Below are 17,504 nucleotides of genomic sequence, written 5' to 3'. Positions count from 1 at the left end.
GAGGCCAGGCGTCCCGGAGCGGGGCGTACGCCTGCGCAGAGCGGCCCGGGCCGCGGAGCCAGAGACCGCTGGTGCCGGACGTCCACTGCGCATGCTCAGATCCTGCGTGCGAGCGCTTCTCGAGACCCCCGGGTACCCAGGCGGGAGGAGTAGGTGTGAGAGGCTGGGCGGGACCCCCGGCGGGGCGGCGTGGAGATGGAAGGCCCTGGTAGTGAAGGGTCCCAGTGAGTTCCGAACTTCACCCTCCGTTTCTTGGGAAACTCTGGCTGGCACTGGTTCCTGAGTGACAGCGCAGCCCTCGGAGCCCACGTGGCCCTCGGAGCGGCTGCGAGGTCACAGTTGAGCAAGCGCAGCTCGGTGCGTAACCTTGAATGTATTGCTTCCTCTGGTAGTTTTTATTTAAGAATAAGAGCAAAGGGCTGGTATTAACAGACACTTCCAAGAGCTGACATGAACTGTTTCCTCGCTGAGGCAGTGGAGGTGAGGAGGTTGAGTGAGGAGGCTTAGCTTCAGCCTTGAGCATGCAGAACCGAAGTCTGGAGGGATGGCCCGACAGGGACAATTCGGAAGCCTGCAAAGAGGTTCAGCGGCAGAACAGGCAGGTAGCGGTGGATCCTATGGAAGGATGCGGGAAGTCAGATCATAAAAAGCCAGGTTAGAGTGAGGAGCTTGAGCTTGGTCTTCGTTGAGTGCTTTTGACGAGATCATTTTGAAAGATCGCTTTTGCCTGCAGTTAAATATTAAACGATAGGGCTAAACTAATAATGTCCGGGGGACAGGGAACACACTAGTGTTAAACATCCTCCACGGCTGATTAAAACTTCCTGAATTATGGAGTGCTAGAAAGTTACAGATTAGAAGCAACTAGTGGCTATTAGGTAAACCTTCATGGAATGTACGGACTTTTAACTTTTACCAACCCAAGAGCAGAGAATATCATCAGATAGCACCAGAGACCTATAACAAACATTTATACCATCTACTTGATTTTTCCTCCAAAGTATTTTGTTTGGGGTTTTTTGTTTGTTTGTTTTTGTTTTTGTTTTGCTTTTTGGAGACAGGGTTTCTCTGTGTAGCTTTGGTGCCTGCCCTGGATCTCACTCTGTAGACCAGGCTGGCCTCAAACTCACAGAGATCTGCCTGCCTCTGCCTCCCGGGTGCTGAGATTAAAGGCATGCACCACCATTGCCCAGCCCTCCAAAGTATTTTTAAACTGCCTTTAACTTACTATTTTACTCATTCTGTTACTATAAAAAAAAAACTACTCATTCTGTTACTATAAAAAAAAACTATGAAACGGTTACCATGCTGGAACGTATTTGGGATAACCCAAGTCTGTATTCCTGGACCATGGTGCCTCATGTTCATTTGGCTCCAGAATAAACTATCTCTTACTCTCTTCCAGGTGAAAACTGTTCTTTGTATAGACAGCTGGGATATAAACTGAGGGAGGTGGGGACATCAGAGGGTCTTTTGAGACAACTCGGAGGCATTCTTTTGTCCTTTTTTTTTTCCTTTAAAGGGTAAGAAACACACATACTAGAAATCCAAAGCATAAAAGAACGAGCAAGCTGGTTGTGGAGTTGAAGGATGTGGGGTTGTAGTAGGCTAAGTAATATGTCACCACCCCAGTTCATGTCCGTCTGGCACCTCACAATGTGTCTACCAGGAGAGAGTCTTTGCAGATGAATTAGGTAAGGTGACATCATGCCGGATTAGGAGGTTCCCTGATGCTCATGCTTGGGGTTCTGAGAGGAGAGGTTACACAGACCTATAAACAGCAGAAGGAGGAAGGCAGAGACCAGAGGGATGCAGCTGGAAGCTAAGGAATGCCGGAAGTTCCCAGAGCTAAGAAAAAGCAGCCAAGGTTATCCAAAGACCCTTCAGAAAAAGCTCAGCCCTGCCAGCCATCTCATTTTACACTTCTAGCTTCCGAAACTTTAAAGGTGGGCTTCTGTTTTATGTCATCTGGTTTGTTGTACTTTGTTATTACCAACCCCAGGAAATTTAATGCAAGGCTCAAATGGAAATAGTTTAAATTTTACCATGCCAAATACGCCTGTAAGTAGCTTAACAGGTGTGGTGGTTTGAAAGAAAATGGCCCCCAAAGAGAGTGGCATTATTAGGAGGTGTGGCCTTGTTGAAGGAAGTGTGTCAGAGGTGGGCTTTGAGGTCTCATATATGCTCAAGCCACGCCCAGTGAGACAGACCACTTCCTGTGCCCTGTGAGTCAAGATGTAAGAACTCAGCTCCTTCTCTAGCACCATGTCGGCCTGCATGTTGCCTTGCTTCCCATCCTGATGATAATGGACTAAACCTCTAAAACTGTAAGCAAGCTACCACAATTAAAAGTTTTCCCTAAGATAATAGGTAAAGATCTTGGATTCAGTATTTTATCTCAAAGGTTTAAAAAAAATACCTTCATGGTATATGTTTAAATACAGAATAGATCTTTCTCTGTTATGTTAAACTTGGAAAATAGCTACAAGGTGGATTTAGGAATCCACTGTGAGAAGGACATAAGTGAAACTCCATTGCTCACTTAACTTCCACCCAGACGTGCCCACACTAAAGGAAGTGGGAGTATGAGAACTACGTGGACATAACATAGGAAGTATCCAAAGGTTTAGCAAAGAGTTGGCAGTTCTGGTCAGGCAATAAGTAAATCGGAAGCAATACCATTCTTGGAGGGATTGCAAAGATTAGTGTCCTGTCAGAGACTTGAAATTTGCATCGGTGGTCATACCTACCATATCCCTTTCCTGCTCACATATTTAATATCTGCAGAACACAAGTGGGGCCTGGGCAATGGCATTGAAGTCTCAAACTCAATTACATGGTAATTCCACTTATATTTCTATCAATAATTTGCTAATTGTGGATCTAGCAAACGCGCTTTTTTCTTCTATACCTGTTGAAAAGAAAAGAAAACCAGAAGGGTTTTACTTTCAACCGGCAAGACTAGAAATAAGCTTTGCTGCCCCGAATGGAGCTACACTAACTCCTGGGCTCTGTGTTGTAATTGAGTCCATAGCAGCCTCCATGTTCACTTTTCCCTCCTACAGAATCTCATACTTATCCTTGACACTGATGATGACATGCAGGAAGTAGTGGAATGGGAAGAAATCGAGGGAGATCTTTGAGGTCAACAGAAGCTGTTTCGTCTCAAGGGTTCATCACTCGGGGCTAAAATCCTGGAAAACCAACAGCCACCAAGGCCACCCCAAGCCAGTCGTTTCCAGAAAACTCAAAGAATGAATTTCACAGACAACTTAAGGGTGGGGATTAGAAAGAAGAGAGCTCAAGACAAAGGAAGCAAGAAGTATTCCTTTATAGCAAGAGGGGAATCCCAAGAAAGGTTGCCACTAAGGTCTTTGTTAGTAAGGCTTTACAGGGTTGAGGCATGGTGAGATCAGCTGATCAAGGCAATTGGCCTACCCATGAGCTGTTCATAAGTTTCTCCATTCTGGTGGGTGGACTGGAGTTTTGGGCACACCTTCAGGACCAATAGCTTCCAGGCAGCTCAGCTCCTTAGGTTGCTATTTGTCTTAGTTTTATTCCCTATTGCTCTGATAAAACACCCTGCCAAAAGAAACTGATGGGGGAAAGCTTATTTTGGCCCAAGATTCTGAGTTACATACAGTCTATCATTGCAGGATGGTCAAGGCAACTGGTTACATCCAGTTAAGAGGGGAGAGAGAATAAATGTGTACTTTCCTATGCTCAGCTCGCTTTCTCCCATTTTATATCATTAATTCATGACCCCAAATTAGGGGATGGTATTGCACACAGTTAGGCTGTGTCTTTCCCCGTGATTTAGCCTAATAGAGATAATCCCTTCCATGCATCTTATGGCCGGCCACCTGACCTAGACAGGCCCTCACTGAGACTCTTCTCCTGGTGATTCTAGAGTGTGTCAACCTGACAAAATGGACAGTCACATTAGATAAAGGAGAAGAAAGGTAAGAAACCAGAGTGAATCAAGACCCCTGAAACGCTTTTGACACTCCCGGCCTGCAGCCAGGACAGAACTACTGACAGAGCAGTCCCAGCCTCTGGCCAAGACTGAGCTGCTTGCCAAGAACAGGAAGCGGAGCTACCCTTTTCCAAGTCCCTCTCTAAACTGCCTGGCCCGTTTCTTTCTCCTGTTTTCACCAACAGCAACCACTCTGGACCTGTTGGCAGTGCTTCAATGTCACAGGTAGGTGCGGGACATCTCCCCAAAATTCTACTTCAGTGAAGATTTAGGATGTCAGGAAGTCACTTCTAAGATGAAAGGTGAATTGTTGTATCTCACCCTTCCTACAGAAAGTGGGGCATGGGGCTGGCAGGCGCTGTGCCCAGTGGGAGAAGAGAAAACTCTGCGGCAGGTCTCAACTCGTCGCCGTGCCACTTGGGCCATATGAGCTTGGAGATCCAGTTGTGCTTGACTTGGTACTGGCAGATGTAGATGCCACTTCGTCTTTGGCAGGCACATAGAAGTGAATCACAGAACAAACTCAGCATTTGGAAGAAAGCCCTGCTCTGTGGAAACTACTCTGGGTTTAGTTGGATGTTGGATGTTGGCCAGAACCGAACCCTTAGATATCACTTTACTATGTGGTCTGAACTCGGTGGCAAATCAGGTTGGTAGTAAATAAATGTTGATAGGATCTGACTGCACATCTGTGGTTTTCTTCGTCATGCCCACAGTCCCAGAATAATGGGGGAAGGGGCATTCAGAGAACAGTTAGAAGAAGGGCATCCTATAAAATATCTGACCAGGCTGGAGTGATGGCTCAGCTGTTAAAAGCGCTTGGTGTTCTTGCAGAAGCCGTGGGTTGGCTTTGCAGCACCCACCATGGTGACTCACAACCACCTTGACTCCAATTCCAAAGGATCCAAAGCCCTCTTCTGACTTCCTCGGGCACTGCACCCACAGAATACACATACACACATGCAGACAAACACTCATACACATAAAAGAGAAATGAAGCCAGGCGATGGTGGCACACACCTTTAATCCCAGCACTTGGGAGGCAGAGCCAGGCAGATCTCTGCGAGTTCGAGGCCAGCCTGGTCTACAACGCGAGATCCAGGACAGGCACCACAACTACACAGAGAAACCCTGTTGAGAGAGAGAGAGAGAGAGAGAGAGAGAGAGAGAGAGAGAGAGAGAGAGAGAGAGAGAGAGAGAAACGAGTCTTAAGAAAAGAGCACTCTTCAGAACTGTCAAGATCTTCGAAAGGAAGCAATTGGAGAAACCATTATAACCAGAGGCAGTCTAGGGGCACAGCAACTAAATATGCAATGGTATCCTTGTAACACAAAACTATTTTTCGGTTATACAAGGGAAGTCTGAATAAACAGTGAATTTTATGTGTAAATATTTGTTCATTAAGGATAGCAAACATACCATGCTAACATGAACATTTTAGTATTCAAACAAACTGGATGGGAAGCATATGATAACTCTATATGAAATATATTTTTTATAAATAAAAACTGCTCTAAAATCTATTGTATTTTTAAAATTTTTAACTTTTAATTATTGTGTGTGTGTGCATACATAGTATGTATAGGGACATACATGCATGTGGAGATAAAAGGGCAACTTAATGGAGTCCATTCTCTCAGCATCTATGTGGATCCCAAAGGACCAAACTCAGGTCTCCAGGCTTGTGTGGCAGGCGTCTTTATTAACCACTGAGTCATCTTGCTGGCCCAAGTCTGTTGTATTTTCAAAACTCAAACTCAAATCACCATGTCATAAATGTTAAAACCAAATCTTTCTAAAATAGTGAAGCATATCCACTTGTATCGTTCTTGTCTATGTCATTTAAATTTCTTACTAATTTTTGGCTCTTTAAGATAGGACTTTTTGGAGCCCAGTCTGGACTCAAACTCACAGTGTAGCTCAAGGGTGACCTGGAGCTGAATGTCCTGCCTCCACCTCCCAAGTGCTAGAATTACAGGTGTTCGTCAAGACACCCCACTCAGAACTTAAATGCTAATTATTTCATCTGCATCTCACCTTTCAAATTTTCTATATGTGTGTGTTCTGTACTACTATCCAGACATATGTGTAGAAGTGTGTATGTGATTCTTCAGCATGATTGTTGAGGACACGTTTATTTTTAACCAATATTATAAAACATAGTTGTATATGTATTTGACTGAAAAACTAAATTAATTTTTTAGAGCTCATCATGAGAAGGCCAGCGCCAGCAAGGTGGCTCAGCAGGTAAGGGTACTTGCCATCAAACTGATGACCTGAGTTCAACCCCTGGACCTGAATGATGGAAAGAGAGAACCAGCTCCCACAAGATGTCCTCTGACCGCCATATGTGCCCCCACATGCTTATTTTCACACACACATTATAAATGCAGTTTTAAAGTATTTCAAAATTCCATAAACTGCGATAACAACAAGCCTACTCTTTTGCCAAAGTGAATAAATGAATAATAATAATATAAAAATACTGTGATCTTAAGTAAAAGCCCATATAGCAACATGGCTAGAGTTGACCCCAATTGCATTAACTGCTATGTAATATGATCGTATAATTTGAAAGTGCTTGGTAGCTGATACTGAAATCACCTTCAGTTAATGCAGCTACTTGGGTGGGGGCTTGCTTAGAATAGCTAATGTGTAAAAGAACTTAAGTTTTTTTTTTTTCATTGAGGTTTTCAACCCTTGGTTATAATTACTGTTCACACATTATACTGCTGGGCCATTATACTGTTCTCATTGTTGGCTTTTAATTCTCTTTAACTAACTTAGTAAAAGTTGGATACATACATACCCTCCTCACGCCTTCTCCACATCATAAACTCTTAACAGCAAAGTTAAAGCTCTATTCTAGTCTATGGACTTCCCCAAAGCCACAGCAATGAAAAAATAGATCTGAAGTGTATTCTGTACATCAACGTCTAAAGTTTTGAGCAGAAAGGTACTTTTTAGTTTATTCTTGTTTCACAGATTGGTGTACAATACTCAGCCTCAACAGGAAGCACTGTTAGTTTCAGTTAGAAATTAACCACTGTAGGAATACCCAGTCATTAATTCGAAAGACCCCCTCCATTTTCAGCATTATGGAATGTTCATGTAAAAAGTAATTTAAAAAAACAGGATTAAATGATGACCAACAAAAAACATGTGCCTTTGCAGTTCTGAGACTGATATAAATCATACAGGAAAAGAAAAAAAGAAGAAGAAATTGTCCAGTTAAAAAAACATACCTTGCAATAGTACTAGTTCACCTGGAAACCCCAAAACATCCCCAAGAGTCTTTACTGGGAGAAGTATGGGTCATAATGAAGTTTATTTTATTGTGAAAATGAAACTTCCATCGATGAAGAGAAGAGAGAAAATGATACCATTATAATCCATGGCCTTGGGGTTCTAGAAAGATTAAACCAGTCTACTTTAACAGAATTTTGTCCTAGAAATTATCCAGGCAGAAGACAGTCTTGATTTCTGTGCCATGGACTGAATTGTGTCTCCCCAAATTCCTCTGCTGAAGTCCTGACCCTTGGTGTGACTGCTGAGGGGCAGGGCTGGGTGAGAAGGTGATGGAGTTTAGCAGAGGTTTTAAGGTATGGGAGTGCACAGACTCTACACGACAAGGCTGGTGCTCTTCCAGGAGACAAGGACACCAGAGCTTAGTCTGTCTGCCGAGGGAGGACACAGCAAAGTGGCAGCCGTTTGAAAGTCAAGAAAAAGCCCCCGCTGTTAGCTTGGTCTCAGTTCCAGGCCACAGAACCGAGGGCTGTTCTTACAGCAACTCAAGCCAGTTCAAATTGTACCATGATGTTGTTCCTCGCACTTACCACTTCAGACAAGACACATGTTTCCTGTGGCAAGGAAATTCGTGACTCATACCATGCACTAGAACTCTGAAGAAGCTAGAGGTGCAAATTTTAGACATTTCCCAAGAAAATATGGGTAAGGAGATTTGTGATGCTTACAGAGACCTTAACCTTCTCAAGAAGTTTAGGATTAGGTCAGATGTCCTCATGTGACCCAGTCCCATCATCTACTGTTCCAATATCTCCACTGATGATAAGGTAAGTTGTCAGTCTTAACTCTTAAAAATCATATCAAGGTATTTCTAAAAATGTAACACAAGCATTGTGGATCTTACACTAATTTGTCCATATATTTACTCATTTCTTGGTCCAGAACCTTGGAATGATATCTAATTGAATTTTTTTTTCAGAAGAAAAGAATATACAGTTGCATCATCAGTTGCATCTCATAGCATTATTTTCAAAGCCTCCGGCAGCTGGACTCCAACAGGTACCAAAGCCTAGCCTTGAGACTTTGTCTTAGATGTGGGTATTTTGGTGTTTACATGAAATATCTTGGCTAATAGGTCTATTAAATGTACTTTAGAATGGGACAGTAAACATAATGTGTAGCAGAAATAGAACTGTGTGACTTTGGGGAAGCATTTTAACCTCTCAGCTTCCAATTTTCAGCCTTTAATTTCACTCACACATGGCTTGCTTTTGAGATTGTCTGTGGAACAAACTACAGTGTGAAGTAAGACATGCTGGTGGCATCTTAATCACCTGGGTGACAGACTCATGACAAGGCTGTGTCTCTTCCTAGCACTGAAGATTGATATTGAACTTAAATAAATAAATAAATCTTATGACACTTCCCAGAAATGGGCATGATTGATTCTAAAACTGAACTTTGTAAGGATGGCTTCTAATTCATTGCTTTCAACGAATTTGAAGAATCTAAAACTGTTAAAATCGTATAATGATAAATTCCTATGACATTGTGTGGAAATGTGTGTATATGTGTGTATACATATGAGCAGTGTGCATCCCTATGTGTATCTGTAGAAGCCAGAAGTTGAAATCAAAAGTCTTCCTTTAACATGGCTCACCTGATTTTTTGATGATAGGACCTTTCACTGAACCCAGGGCTCACTAATTGGCTTGTGTGGTGGTTTGAATGATAATGGCCCCATAGGCTCAGATATGTGAATGCTTGGTTCCCAGTTAGGTTGAACTGTTTGGGAAGGGTTAGGAGGTGTGGCTTTATTGGAGTAACTGTGTCACTGGGGGTGGGCTTTGAGGTTTCAAAAGCCATTCAGTTCCTAAGTAGCTCTCTCTGCCTCATGCTCACAAATCAGCAGGTAAGTTTTCAGCTACTGCTCCAGTGCCATTCCCACCTGCTGCCATGCTGCCGTCCATGGTGGCCATGTACTCTGACCCTTTGAACCATCAGCCTCAAATTAAACCCCCTCTTTTATAAGTTGCCTTGATCGTGGTGTTTTGTCATAGCAATAGAAAAGTAACTAACTATGACAGCTGGACTGGCTGGCCAGTGAGCCCCTGGGATCCTCCTGTCTCTGCCTCCCAGAACTGGGATTACAGGTGCACAACACCATGCTTGGTCACACAATTTTTTTAATGTTTGTTCATTTTTGCCTGCATGTAGATCTGTACCACATTTGTGTCTGGTGCCATCTGGAGGCCAGAAGAGAGTATTGGATTCCCCTGGAACTGGGGTTACAAATGGTCTTGAACCTCCATGTTGGCTCTAGGAATCAGCTTGGGTTCTATGTGAGAGCAGGGGGTGCTCTGAACCACTGAGCTACCTCTCCAGCCCCTGCCTAGCTTTTTACCTGGGTGCTGAAGATGGGAGCCCAGGTCTTCATGACTGTGCAGTCAGCTCTTTACTCACGGAACCATCTTCCTGCCCCCAACTGTTGTATTTTTGGCATGGAATTCAGAAATTCAAAGAACTGATTTTGTTAAAACAAGCCTCCATTTGCAACTGTTTGTGAATTTCTTAGTACTTATGTCTCTCAACCTCCCAAATAGGGATAGAATTGTCATTAAATCCCATCTGTTTTCAACAATAACTAGCATTCATCAGCAAATTTTCAGAGAGATGTATTCAATAAAATGTTATTACGTGTATATAACAATTTTCAAAATTTGCAATGTGTTGTTTTGGTTAAGTTTCCACTATTAATTGTTATAATAAGTAAAAATTTCAAGTAATTTTAAGTAATAAAAGATTTCCAAACAAAGATACCAACATTTACTTATAATACCATATAAATTATATGTCTTAAAATTAAGCATCTAGGGATATCCATAGAATTTTTAGCAGACAATCAATGATTATACTTACGATATCCTAAGGTTAGCAGTAGGTCTACGTTCTTACTCATTTGCAAATGACCAGAAATTTATGAAGTTCATTCTGTGTGTCAGAAACTACTTGGCAACCCAGTTTATATACACACGGAGTGAACATGAGCCTCTCTCTTGCTGTTGTGTGTTGCAGAGGGGTTATTATTAATAAAGTATGGTTCCATTACCTTGTCAGTAATTGAATATATATATTCCCTCAAAGAGAATAAGAGACAGCTTATTCTGAGTCAAATATGTGTGATTATGTCCTGAAAACCAAGTTCATGTGCCCCAAATTACATGTTACAAACCTGTTACAATTTGGTCTGGATCTGGGATATTCCAACTCTGCACAATCATGAAATTCTAATCAGTCAATCAGACTTGTAGAAACTTTAACAAAGGCATGGCTCCCTTTATTGGACAAGCGTTACATCTTTGCTTGGGAAAGCCAAATGTTGCTCTGTGTCCCACAGCACTGGGAATGCTCAGTCCTAGGATGTGATAAAGGTGAGTATCGAGGAAAGCAGTCCCCAGGGGAAGGAAATCACTGTTAGCCGTTAAGAAGTCCTTAAGCTGGCAGTGGTGGTGCACACCTTTAATCCCAGCATCCAGGAGGCAGAGGCAGGCAGATCTCGGTGAGTCCTAGGCCAGCCAGAGATACCCAGTGATCATAGTCACATTTATGACCATCATGACCTGGGGGCTTTTTCCTTCCTTCCTTCCTTTTTTTCTGTTTGCTGTATCTGGCATAAGTTTTACATGGATTTGAGGATGTCATACCTAAAGCTAAAATGGCCTACAAGGTGAAGGAAGACATGGGAAACGGATATGCTAATCACCATCCTCCAAAGGTCATAATGTTTATCTGAGTGGCTATCACTTTCTCCCATGTCTATAGTGGTTTATATTCTGTGAAATATTTTATGGATGCTTAGAGTATTTGAAATAATTTATTATAATTTTAGGTTTTCTTCTGGGCAGTTTGATTTTATAGCCAGAACCTCATGCAGAGTGTCTGCTTATAATTTTAGTGAAGCTTGATCTTAATGTCCAAATTACTGTAACTGTTATTTGTGACTAATAGTTTCATTTTTTTCCTATTATTTTGGTAGTACACCAAATTCCAATTTTTTAGGTAAACGCATATTCACATTACAAAAAAATATCAGATAATAATACACTGTCATTTTAAATTCCTTCCTAACGAAAATTTCCTTTCCTACCTACCAATTATTAGTCATAGACTAGACTTGTGGGGTGCCAGGATTCTATCGGTTTTGTGAGCATAACAAAATCTTATTTCTTGTTTTAAAATCACAAAGGGAAATAAGAATCTAACAGGGATATTTATGTAATATCGCCCACCTATCTATTGACAAAATATGACCATTACTTTGTATGAAGGTTTGCGTGAGAAATGACCCAGGCATTTGACCCTTTGGTCCCCAGGTGGCGGTGCTGTTTGGGGAGGTGCAGGGGCAGCAGGTGGAGCAGCCTTGCTGGAGGAGGTGGGAGAAGTCTGCCAGTGGAAGCAGGCTTGAGATGAAAGGCCTCCTGCCTCTTCCAGTTCTTTCTGCCTGTTCTTTTCTGTTGAAAAGACGAGCTTCCTGCCCCGGCCACTGGGCCTGCTTCCTGTCAGTCAGATCCATAAACCCGAACAAACGCATCTGTAAGTTGCCTTCACCATCGTGCTTTCCAATCTCAGCAGCTCAGAAGAAACCAATGTGCACATTATTTTCCAAGCCCAGCTACCTGTACCGTGGGCCACTTTTGTAACGAGTCTTTTTCTGTCCCGCCTGCTAGCTACCAAATAACGATACGGGGACTTTTCATTAATTATGAAAGCTCGGCCAATAGCTTAGGCTTGTTCCTAACTAGCTCTTACAACTTAAATTAGCCTATATATATATATATATATATATATATATATATATATATATATATATATATATATATATATATATATATTAATCTACATTTTGTCACGTGGCATAACCTCTCTTCTGTCTTGTACCTCCTGTTTCCTCTCCGTTGTCTCCTGGCATCTCCTATGTGCCTAGATTCTTCTTCCTCTTCCTCTCTCTCCCCAGAAATCCCACCTATACCTCCTGCCTAGCAATTGGCTGCCTAGCTCTTTATTGCACCAATCACAGCAAATACATCTTCACACAGTGTACAAATATCCCACAACACACTTTGAAGGTTCATTTAATTGGCAAACATGGGCTCTTGAGTTATATAGTTGTTTGGATTACAATTTTTCTCCTTTTTTGAAATAGCATGTTTTCTATACCTCCTATTTTTGAACATGAGTCCCTTTCTAAGCCATGGTCTTCTTTATTATATTCAGCAGATTCAGTCTGCCCTGAAATCCCTAGCCCACTACTTGTATCTCCAGAGAGGTCTTTCTGGCTCTGACAACTGGCCACTTGTGGTGGTTTGAGTGAGAATGTCCCTCAGGTGTTTGAACTCTTGGCCCCCAGCTGGTAGTGCTGTCTGGGGACATTTAGGAGGTGTGTCCTTGATGGAAGAAGTGTGTCACTGGGGGTGGGCTTTGAGAGGTTAAGGACTCACACAATTTGTAGTCAACTTTCTCTGTGCTTGTGGTTCAAGATGTGAGCTGTTGACTTCCTGCTCTAGCCTCCGTGTCTCTACTCTGCCATCATGGACTCTTACCCTTTGGAATGGTAAATCAAAAGAAACCCATCCTTCTGTAAGTTGCTTGGTCATGGTGTTCTATCACAGAAACAGAAAAGTAACTAATAAACCAATTTTGATTAAAAAATAAATTTATATTGTCATTGGAGATTTTTTGTAAATTATTTGAGTAAATTTTTGGGTATCTCAAATAGGAAATAATAGAGTTGAAGTAGGGTAGGCAGAAATATGAACACACCACAGGATTTCCCAGTACCTCTATTTTGTTGTATCTTAACGTTTTAGTCACCAACTCTAGCATGGTAATCCAATTGGTTGAACCTATTTAATATTCTTCCCTTTTTCTTTTGTTTTGTTTTGTTTTTTTTTGTTTTTCGAGACAGGGTTTCTCTGTGTAGCTTTGCGCCTGTCCTGGAACTCACTTGGTAGCCCAGGCTGGCCTCGAACTCACAGAGATCCGCCTGACTCTGCCTCCCGAGTGCTGGGATTAAAGGCGTGCGCCACCACCGCCCGGCTTCTTCCCTTTTTCTTAGCAAGAAAGAGTGCTATTGTTTTGGGCACTGAGTTTAGATTTAAAGTCCAGTTAACCCCAAGTGGAAATCCTTTTGGAAGATTTAAAGTAGTTCTCTGCCCATGTAAAAGCTGGTTTTTTTCCCCCCAAAATTGTACTTAATGAGAATTTTGTAATGGTAGTGAAAAGAATGAGTCTTTTTATGATGTGAAGATGAGTTGGGTGTGGTACATCTTTAATCCCAGCACCAGGGAGGCAGGGGCAGGCAGTTGTGTGAGTTCAGGTCAGCCTGATCTATAGAGCAAGTTCTAGGACAGGCAGGACTACACAGAGAAACCCTGCCCCTAAAAAATAAAAATAAAAAGAACTAGAACATGAAGTCATGTTCAATTCAGTCCAGACTAAATGAAGGCCAGGGACACACTAAAAGTTCTACATAGGACAGATGTTAACAAATAGATTTAAATATCTACCTACTAAAATAGTCTACTATTACTGTGGAATTTATCAGGAATGCCCCAAGGAGGCATAGTTCTTTCTAATAGAAATTTTTCTACTGCTAAGAATTGGCTTTAAGGGCTGGAGAGATGGCTCAGAGGATAAGAGCACTGACTGCTCTTCCAGTGCTCTTCCAGAGGTCCTGAGTTCAATTCCCAGCAATCACATGGTGGCTCACAACCATCTGTAATGAGATCTGGTGCCCTCTTCTGGCCTGCAGTCATACATGTTGTATACATAATAAATAAACAAATCTTAAAAAAAAAAAAAAAGAATTGGCTTTGATAAGGAAAGACTTCAACCCAATGGGTACAAAAAAAAAGTAGCATTTGAATAAAATCTAATCATCAAATCAAGCAGACCATTCAGTACAAGGATAAAACAGAATTCCTGTTCCCTAAGCCAGTTTCTATTATTATTGTTGTTGAAATGTAAGCCCTTAGTGTTGTGAGTAGGAAGTGTGCTGGCTCCTTTTAGTCAACTTGACACAAGCTAGACTCAACAGAGAGGAGGGAACCTCAGTTGAGAAAACACCTCCCCATAACATCTGACGGTAGGCAAGCCTGACGGGCATTTTCTTAATTAGTGATTGACGTGGGAGGACCCAGCCCATTGTGGGTGGTGCCACCCCTGGGAAAAGTGCAGGCTGCATAAGGAAGACTGAGCAAGCCAGTATGCAGCTCTCTTCCATGGCTTCTGCATCAGCTTCTGCATCCAGGATCCAGCCCTCCTTGGGTTCCTGTTCTGACTTCCTCCAATGATGGACTATGATCTGGAAGTGTAAGCCAAATAAACCCTTTCCTCCCCAACTTGCTTTTGATCATGGTGTGTCATCACAGCAATAGTAACCCTAAGACAGGAAGTTAGGTTTTAGTGTGATGTTAATGTTTAATTTTGATCTAAGGAATTTCTAATAACTTTCATATATATATATACATATATATACACACACACACATACACACACACATACACACACACACACACACACACACACACACACACACACACACACACACACGAGATACTGAGATGAAAGTCTCACTATGTAGCCCTGGCTGTCCTGGACCTGGCTATGTAAATCAGGTTAGCCTCAAACTCACAGAGTTCTGCCTGCGACATCTTCCAAGGTGCCAGGATCAGAGGTGTGTGTAACATGAATCTTAAAAGCTCTTATTAATAAAAACAAACCCAGAGCCAGTTATTAGGGTGAATGCTGGAAGATCAGAGAAGCAGAACAAGCCACAGCTTCCTCAACTTGCCAATTCCTCAGCTGATCCTGTTTCCTCAGACTGGAAGCCTCTGAGTCCTCATCCAGAATGAATCTCAGCTGAACCATTGCTCAAAAGCCTAAAAGTTTAACCAGCTCTAGTTCCTGGTCCTCACACCTTATATATCTTTCTGCTTTCTGCCATCACTTCCCGAGATTAAAGGTGTGAGTCACCATGCCTAGCTATTTCCAATGTGGTCTTGAACTCACAGAGATCCATGCCTCCAGGAGGCTAGGATTCAAGGTGTGAGTGCCACCATTTTCTGGCCCCTGTATCTAGTGGCTGTTCTGTCTCTGACCCAGATAAGTTTATTAGGGTGCACAATTTTTTGGGGCCACAGTATTACCACAGGTGTGCACCTCCTACAAATAGCTAAGTACACACTCTGTTTAAGTTTCATTTTCCGCCTGGCAATAGTGGCGCATGCCTTTAATCCCAGCACTCGGGAAGCAGAGGTAGGTGGATCTCTGTGAGTTCGAGGCCAGCCTGGGCTACAGAGTGAGTTCCAGGACAGGTTCCAAAGCTACACAGAGAAACCCTGTCTCAGAAAAAAAGAAAAAAAAGTTTTAGCTTCCACAAACCTTATGAAATACTTTTGCCCTCACATTTCGTTTTCCATTTGTAAAACTGTTTTAGAACAAAATCTCATTTTACCATACAAAATTCCTTCTCACACAGAAGCATTTTCCTTTAAGTTCTTTCACCAAAAACATACTCAGCACTGATGACTTTCATCTCTGCTTTATGCTTCATGTGCCCTTTCTGCCTTCAATTTTTTTTTTACAAAATTTATGACTTAACAAGGTGAAATAACTTTATATTTCAGTGAAACCCCAGGAACCTGTGTCTGAAAACACAGGTAGAATGCTGACAGTCCTGAACATTTTCTCTTACCAGAACATTGAGATGAACTATTCGTTAAACGTTTAAATCTCATTACCATGAGCAGTTGGGAGCAAAGTAACCAAAACGTGGCATCTCTGCCTTCATCCTGTGCTGGGGCCCTTGTGTTGGGTCAGGTGACACTTATATTGGAGTGTCGGTTGCTCAGTGTCTGTCCATCCGGCCCATTTAATCCCAGTTCAGAGATGAAGGCTCACATCTTTGGACCCAAACCTGAAGTCACCTTGGATTCTTGGGACAGCAGAGTTTCCCAACACAGACCAGCCCCCATATACGGCCAATTATCCACAAGGGCAAAGCTGCACCCATCATCAATGTTCTCCCGAGAACCAGTTTTATCCCCTCAAATAATAAAGACTTCTTAAGATAGCCTTGCGACACCAGAGTTCAGAGTCATCAAGGGGACTACACCTAGCTTAATTATGTATGTCTCTTGTCCCTCCTCTCAATCCCTTTTCTGTTAAAGTTCAAAGCTCCTGTCGGTACCTGAAGACAGACAGGTGATTAGACTCCCCCCATCTGTCCCCTCACCCCACGGTCACATTGACCAAACTCTCCCTTGGCCACTCAGCATGCCTCATCTCTTGAATGTGCGTATTGGGAAGGGTGGCTGAGCCCATTCTGTTGGAGCTGGCAGAGCCAGGACCCTGGCCCACCTTAAATATGGACAGAACAGAAAGGAGAAAGGAGCAGAAATGTCAGACGAGCGCCGTTAACCACCTTCCTCTGCTGTCCGATCCACCCGCCTGTGAGGGGTCCCAGCTGCATACTCCTGCTGATAATTAAGCAGTTCTGGTGATGTTGTACTTGGCTGGCTGCAGTCTCGTCCCGTTTTCTAAAATGGTCTGAGAATTCCTGGTCACTTCACTGTCAGCACTTGGGAAGCTGAATCCAGTTCTCAGGAGATGACGGCTTCCGCTCCAGCGTGCAGCCTCAGCCTCAGAAATCATTGCCTTCATCCATGTAAGGCTCCCTGGTGTGGGCTTTCACAGGTCCTGTGATCCAAGGCCACCGTGGAGGAAGGGGTAAGGACGCCAACATACCTGTGGCTTCAGCCACAGGCATAAAATAAAGCCAAAGCTGTGACTCTCATCCCACTTCCAGTGAGAGGGGGACGGATGCTTTTTAGTAGAAGAGGCTCCTGCATGCCAGTTCTGTCCCCTCCCCAAGATGAAAGAAATGGCAAACAGTTGCCTTTTGTGAACTGCACACGCGAGGGTGGGACTTCCTCTTATGTCAGTGACACAGCACACTGCATCAGAGGTCTGGACCAGTATTTGTAAAATAACAACTGTACCTAACGTTTGCCTAGAATTTTCTAGTTCACAAAGCGCCTTTAATACACTGTCCCATTGTGTTCAGACCTGAACTTGTCAGACTCTCTGGAGGTAGGCCTACTTATCTTTCTTATTTATCTAAAAGGTTGTGCGCAGTTTTACAGAACGTGCTGGGCTTATCATAACCTTCGACTTCACTGGTCACTGCAATTTCCTCGAATAAATTATTCTTTGGAGTACA

General features: G+C 42.7%; 1 long non-coding RNA gene across 1 annotated transcript; it reads left to right on the top strand.

Moving 5' to 3' along the window:
* Positions 1-9: 9 nt before the first annotated feature.
* Positions 10-5,497, top strand: LOC128113388 (uncharacterized). The gene is made up of 2 exons (XR_008219429.1): positions 10-4,201; positions 4,309-5,497. It is a non-coding gene; the product is annotated as an uncharacterized LOC128113388 (long non-coding RNA).
* The last annotated feature ends 12,007 nt before the right edge of the window (positions 5,498-17,504 follow it).

This window comes from Peromyscus californicus, unplaced genomic scaffold, assembly GCF_007827085.1.
Source record: "Peromyscus californicus insignis strain IS unplaced genomic scaffold, ASM782708v3 Scaffold_18__1_contigs__length_77618521, whole genome shotgun sequence".
Classification (NCBI taxonomy): Eukaryota; Metazoa; Chordata; class Mammalia; order Rodentia; family Cricetidae; genus Peromyscus; species Peromyscus californicus.
Note: the sequence above shows the minus strand (reverse complement) of the source record. Positions and strands in the feature narration are given on the sequence as shown.